The sequence below is a fragment of the Triticum aestivum genome, chromosome 4B, assembly GCF_018294505.1.
Source record: "Triticum aestivum cultivar Chinese Spring chromosome 4B, IWGSC CS RefSeq v2.1, whole genome shotgun sequence".
In the NCBI taxonomy this organism is placed as follows: Eukaryota; Viridiplantae; Streptophyta; class Magnoliopsida; order Poales; family Poaceae; genus Triticum; species Triticum aestivum.
In genome coordinates this window covers 106247397-106254912 of record NC_057804.1, presented here as the reverse complement: position 1 = coordinate 106254912, position 7516 = coordinate 106247397, and the positions used below count along the sequence as shown (strand labels likewise).

General features: G+C 40.5%; 1 long non-coding RNA gene across 1 annotated transcript; it reads left to right on the top strand.

Moving 5' to 3' along the window:
• Positions 1 to 5519: 5519 nt before the first annotated feature.
• On the top strand, positions 5520 to 6249 carry LOC123094569 (uncharacterized). Its single transcript, XR_006445876.1, has 2 exons — positions 5520 to 5564; positions 5868 to 6249. It is a non-coding gene; the product is annotated as an uncharacterized lncRNA (long non-coding RNA).
• The last annotated feature ends 1267 nt before the right edge of the window (positions 6250 to 7516 follow it).

Genomic DNA, 7516 nt, shown 5'->3' with positions numbered 1-7516 from the left:
TGGTAGGAGTTGTGAAATTGTCCCTAAGCAATTGACTACGTTACTAGATCGGTAATCACTATTGCAATTCCATTTGAGGAGAGGCATAAGCTAACATACTTTCTCTACTTGTATCATATGCACTTATGATTGGAACTTTAGCAAGCATCCGCAACTACTAAAGATCATTAAGGTAAAACCCAACCATAGCATTAAAGCATCAAGTCCTCTTTATCCCATACGCAACAATCCCCTTACTCGGGTTTGTGTTTCAGTCACTCACGCAACCCACTATAAGCGAATCATAAACATATTGCAAACCCTACAGTGGGAATCCCTCACGCTTGCGCGACACGGAGGGCACAATAGGACAGCACCAATAATAGAACATGCAACTCAAACCAATCATAGCAATTCATCAATCATCGGTAGGACAACGAAAATCTACTCAGACATCATAGGATGGCAACACATCATTGGATAATAATATGAAGCATAAAGCACCATGTTCAAGTAGAGGGTACAACGGGTTGCGGGAGAGTGGACCGCTGAATATAGATGGGGGAAGGTGATGGAGATGTTGGTGAAGATGGCGGAGGTGTTGGTGAAGATCGCGATGATGATGATGGCCCCCGGCAGCGCTCCGGCGCCACCGGAAGCAAGGGGGAGAGGGCCCCCTTTCTTCTTCTTCTTCCTTGACCTCCTCCCTAGATGGGAGAAGGGTTTCCCCTCTGGTCCTTGGCTCCCATGGAGTGGGAGGGGCGAGAGCCCCTCCGAGATTGGATCTATCTCTTTGTTTCTCTCTATTTCTGCCTTCCCTGATTCTGCCGCTTCACCGTTTCTTTTATATCCGAAGATCCGTAACTCCGATTGGGGTGAATCTTTCGCCCAGATTTTTCTCGTAAAATTAGATTTCTTGCGGCAAAAGAAGAGTGTCAACCGCCTTACGGGTGGCCCAAGAGAGTGCCAGGCGCGCCCACGGGGGAGGGCGCGCCCCCCTATCTCCTGGCAACCTCGGACACCGTTTCGCGTTGATTCTTCCTCCGAAAAATCCCAAATATTCCAAAATAATTCTCTGTCCGTTTTTATCCCGTTTGAATTCCGTTTGATATTGGGTTTTTGCAAAACATAAAACATGCAACAAACAGGAACTGTCACTGGGCACTGGATCAATATGTTAGTCCCAAAAATAGTATAAAAAGTTGCCAAAATTATATGAAAGTTGAATAATATTGGCATGGAACAATAAAAAATTATAGATATGATGGAGATGTATCAGCATCCCCAAGCTTAATTCCTGCTCGTCCTCGAGTAGGTAAATGAAAAAAAATATTTTTTGATGTGGAATGCTACCTAGCAAAATCTTGATCATATGTCTAATCATGGCATGAATATTGAGACATGAGTGATTCAAAGCAATAGTCTATCATTTGACATAAAAACAATAATACTTCGGGCGTACTAATAAGCAATCATGTCTTTTCAAAACAACAAGGCCAAAGCAAGCTTATCCCTACAAAATCATATAGTTTGGCCATGCTTCATTTTCGTCACACAAAATGCTCCCATTGTGCACAACCCCGATGACAAGCCGAGAAATTGGTTCATACTTTTTAACGCGCTTCAGCTTTTTCAACCCTCACGCAATACATGAGCGCAAGCCATGGATATAGCACTATAGATGGAATAGAATATGATGGTGGAGGTTTCTATGGAGAAGACAAAAAAGGGAGAAAGTCTCACATCGACGCGGCTAATCAATGGTCTATGGAGATGCCCATCAATTGATGTCAATGTGAGGAGTAGGGATTGCCATGCAACGGATGCACTAAGAGCTATAAGTGTATGAAAGCTCAAACTGAAAACTAAGTGGGTGTGCATCCAACTTGCTTGCTCATGAAGACCTAGGGCATTTGAGGAAGCCCATCATTGGAATATACAAGCCAAGTTCTATAAAGAAAAATTCCCACTAGTATATGAAAGTGACAATATAGGAGACTCACTATATGAAGAACATGGTGCTACTTTGAAGCACAAGTCTGGAAAAAGGATAGTAACATTGCCCCTTTTTTCTTTTTTTTTCTTTTTTTTCTTTTTGGGTGGGCTTCTTTGGCCCCCTTTTTTATTTAGGCTTCTTTGGCCATTCCTTTTTTTATTTTTTTATTTGTTTTCCTTTTTTTCATGGCACAATGCTCTATAATGATGATCATCACACTTTTATTTACTTACAACTCAATATTACAACTCGATACTAGAACAAAGATATGACTCTATATGAATGCTTCCGGTGGTGTACCGGGATGTGCAATGATCTAGCGTAGCAATGACATCAAAAAATGGACAAGCCATGAAAACATCATGCTAGCTATCTTACAATCATGCAAAGCAATATGACAATGAATGCTCAAGTCATGTATATGATGACGATGGAAGTTGCATGGCAATATATCTCGGAATGGCTATGGAAATGCCATGATAGGTAGGTATGGTGACTGTTTTGAGGAAGATATAATGAGGCTTATGTGTGATAGAGCGTATCATATCACGGGGTTTGGATGCACCGGCGAAGTTTGCACCGACTCTCGAGGTGAGAAAGGGCAATGCACGGTACCGAAGAGGCTAGCAATGATGGAAAGGTAAAAGTGCGTATAATCCATGGACTCACATTAGTCATAAAGAACTCATATACTTATTGCAAAAGTTTATTAGCCCTCGAAGCAAAGTACTACTACGCATGCCCCTAGGGGGATAGATTGGTAGGAAAAGACCATCGCTCATCCCCGACCGCCACTCATAAGGAAGACAATCAAAGAAACACCCCATGCTTCAAATTTGTCACACAACGGTTACCATACGTGCATGCTACGGGACTTGCAAACCTCAACACAAGTGCTTCTACAATCCACAACCACCCACTAGCATGACTATAATATCACCATCTTTATATCGCAAAACTATTGCAAGGAATCAAACATATCATATTCAGCAATCTACAAGTTTATGCAGGATTTTATGACTAACCATGTGAATGACCAATTCCTGTCATCTCTCTAAATAGATATAAGTGAAGCAAGAGAGTTTAATTATTTCTAAAAAAGATATGCCCACTCTCTAACAAATATAAGTGAAGCAAAAGAGCATTCTACAAATGGCGGTTTTCTATGTGAAGAGAAACAGGCAATCCAAACTTCAAATGATATAAGTGAAGCACATGAAGCATTCTATAAAGCCATACTCAAAAGATTTAAGTGAAGTGCAATGAGCATTCTATAAATCAACCAAGGACTATCTCATACCAGCATGGTGCATAAAATAAAAATGAAAACTAAATGCAAAAGACGCTCCAAGACTTGCACATATCGCATGAACGAAACGAATACGAAAACATACTAATACTTGTTAAAGAAAGAGGGGATGCCTTCCAGGGCATCCCCAAGCTTAGACGCTTGAGTCTCCTTGAATATTTACTTGGGGTGCCTCGGGCATCCCCAAGCTTGAGCTCTTGCCTCTCTTCCTTTTCCTCATATCGAGACTTCCTCGATTAGACACTTTATCCACACAAAACTTCAACAGAAAACTCGGTAAGATCCGTTAGTATAATAAAGCAAATCACCACTCTAAGTACTGTTGAAAACCAATTCATATTTTGTTTTTGCATTGTGTCTACTTTAATATAGCTTTTCCATGGCTTAATCCACTGATATAAATTGATAGTTTCATCAAAACAAGCAAACTATGCATCAAAAACAGAATCTGTCAAAAATAGAACAGTCTGTAGCAATCTGAACATCCACCATACTTCTGGTACCCCAAAAATTCTACCGAAATTAGGAAAAATAAACAAGTTGTACAACAAGAGATTGCAAAACGAATCAGAACCGTTTGACGTTCCAGTTAAGAATGTAAAATCGCGCACTATAGCCAAAGTTTCTGTCCTGCACCGTACAAACCAACAAGCATTGTAAACATCCTAAAGGCAAACCTTGGCACATTATTTTTATAATACAATGGAATTATACAAGGGGATAATTATTTTTGATGAAAAATTTCTGTAATAAAGATTCACAAAGTTTCCGTGAGCATGAACAAAGTTCAAGGCTAGCTCCCACTTCAACAATGCTTGTCTTTATCACTTTCACTTTCCTTTTTGAAAAGTTTTGGTTTCCCCTCTTTATTTTTTTTGTTTTTAGACTATATAAAAAGCACTCAACAGGAATAAATGACTCTTTAAAACTTCCAGGTTGTCTCCTTGGCAGCGCTTTCTTTAAAACCATTAAGCTAGGCATATAGTGCTCAAGTAGTGGATCCACCCGGATCCCAAGGTATATCAAATCAAAGTTTAATTAACAATGATTTGTAATTTAGTAGTGAGCACAAAGTAACATATATAATGAAACAACAAAGTCTAACTCTCTTCCTATGCATCGGCATGTCATAAAAGAACAATTCATGCACACCAAGTAAAGGCTAACGCATAGTATAAACAGTTTCTTGCAATTTTATCATATTGGAAATATAGAGAGGTGGAGATATAGTTCCTCTCTCATAATAATTGCAAGTAGGAGCAGCAAGCACATGCATATTATATCTATCAAAATCATCATGTGCAATGGTAAAATGCAACCCATCAACATAATCCTTAATAAGCACAAACTTCTCCGATATAGTGTAGTAGGGAGAATTCAAAAAGATGATAGGACTATCATGCGTGGGTGCAATAGCAACAATTTCATGTTTAACATAAGGAACTATAGCAAGTTCATCTCCATAAGCATAATTCATATTGGCATCTTGGCCACAAGCATAGCAAGCATCATCAAAAAGGGATATTTCAAGAGAATCAACGGGATCATAACAATCATCATAGCAATCATCCTTCGGTAAGCATGAAGGGGAATTAAACAATGTATGAGTTGAAGAGTTACTCTCATTAGAAGGTGGGCACGGGTCGCCCCGGGCATAAAAACCGAAGACCAAAGACCGAACCCGAAAAGACCGAGACCGAACCCGAATAGACCGAATTAGAAAAGACCGAATAAAAAACGGTCTATGCAAATAGAAGACCGAACTAGTTTCGGTCTGATCGGTCATGCTTTGTTTAGGACCGAATAGCCCGTATAGACCGATTAATAAAAGCCCATCCTAAGGCCCGTCCGGCCAAGCCCAATGGTCACGTACAAGACCCAACTACAGAGTCTAGTACACGACCTCACATCCCGATTCACAGAAGCCACGGGCAGCCAATCTCTCGTTCTCCCACAGGTAACCCTAGCCGCCGCCTGCTGCTTCCCTCGATGCGCGCCGTGCGCCCCTGAACGAAGACCGGCGCCCGAGCGGCGGCCCTGGCCAGTGAAGAACGGCGCCCCAGCGGTGGCCCTGGCAGGTGAAGACGGGCGCTACAAGCGGCGGCCCTGACGGTGAAGACTGTCGCCCCGCGCCGCCGCCAACCTCAACCTCCCGTCGGTCGCTCTACCGCCTCGCGGCCGTCCGCCGCCGGTGCTCCACCTCCCGACGACCAGTTCAACCACTACAGTTCATCACGACTCACCACTACCCGTCCTCTTCCAGGTCAGTCACAGCTGAAGGTGAGCTACCCCATCTATCTGTAAACCTGTGATTCCCACGAAAATAAGCACTGCTACAGAATGTATTTTGTAGGCAATACATGCCCTTGCTTTGTGTCAAATGTTAGCACTTGGGGACAACAAATAGAACATTGTATTTGTGCTTGTTTTGTGTCAAATGTTAGCAGCTTCAATACTTTAGTACTGCATACACAGTAATGTATTTGTGCTTGTTTCCTGAAAATATATATATACATGGTGTATATTTATGTTGTGATTTGATCAAGTCAATGTTGTTTGACAGACCAATGACCTCTTTTTTAGATGTTTTCTGAACATGATGAGGATCTGAATGAGAATGAAGATGCACTTATGAGTGTAGAGGCAGAGGCAGATGCAGAAGCAGCAGCTGCAGAAGCAGGAGATGAATCTGTTTTGCATAGTATTATTGAAGATGAAGATGCCGAACCAACAGTGGGTTTGCTGCTTGTGTATTCCATGGACTGATGTTGCTTATTATCTTCTTTCTTTCTTTGCATTGAAATCTTATTGCTGGACCATGAATCATGAATCTTCTTAATTTGTGTCATATGAATATTGTTACTTGCTCTCAAATGTAAACATGTACTTGTACTTTGTTACTTGATGTTGCATATAAACATGTATTGTTACTTTCTGCTATCAAATATAAACATGTATTGGTACCGGAAGTAACATGAATATGAGTTGTAGCAAATTAATTTGGTCTATTTGGTCGGGACCGAAGACCGAATAGTAAAGACCGAAGACCGAATAGTGAAAAACCGAAAAGACCGAAATTATTTTGGTCTTCAATTCTGGAAGACCAAATTATTGGAAGACCGAAAAGATCAAACCGAACAAACCGAAAAGACCGAACGCCCAGGGCTAGGCACCGGTGATCAATCCGCTCTTCCTCCTTTTGTTCTTCGCTCTCCTCATCATCTTTTTCATCCAATGAGCTCACAGTTTCATCAATTCTTCTTCCATAGCTTCCTGCAAAATATCAGTCTCTTCTTGGACAGCGGAGACTTTCTCAATAAAAACGTTAATATTGTAACTGTATTCATAATTTTCATAGCAATATCTAAGTATAGCAATATTTTCAGGTCTATAAAATGAATCATCAAAATCATCAAACTCTTTAAACATAGATTCAATCTCATAAGCAGCCATAAAAGCAACAAATTCTTCTATTTGTTCCACATCATAGTAATCATATACACCATTAGCATAAGAAGCTAAGGTTTTATTATCATTGAATTGGCATGAATAGGGAAGGTGTGGAGTCTTCATCCTAGAGCAACAAGTATAATCATGTATCAAGCATAGTTGACGAGCATACCAACGTAATATATGAATTTGATCCCATAATAGTTTCCCTTTTTGTGTCAAGCGATAATCCCTAAAGTATTCACGTTGATCCAACATGTCTCCCATAACATAATTGAATGGGGTTTTCTCAGGATTATCAAAGTAGTACATAATATCTTAAACATAATGAGCATCGAGGGTTTTAGGAGGTTCCCCATCTCCATGAGTAGCAAGTACACCTATTTTTTTGGTATTTCGTGTTCCATATCCATAACTAAAGATAGAGAACAACTAAGAACAGCAAATAAAAATTACTTAGTGATAAAGCAAACAAGCACACACGAGAATATTCACCCCGCGCTATAACTCCCCGGTAACGGCGCCAGAAAAAGGTCTTGATGACCCGCAAGTATACGGGATAGTTGTAGCCTCTTTCGATAAGTAAGAGTGTCGAACCCAATGAGGATATAAAGGTAGAACAAATACTCTCTCAAGTCCTATCGGCCACTGATACGACTCTACGCACGCTTGACGTTCGCTTTACCTAGAACAAGTATGAAACTAGTAGTACTTTGTAGGTGTGATAGGATAGGTTTGCAAGAATATAAAGAATGCATAAATATAAACTAGGGGCTTTTTAG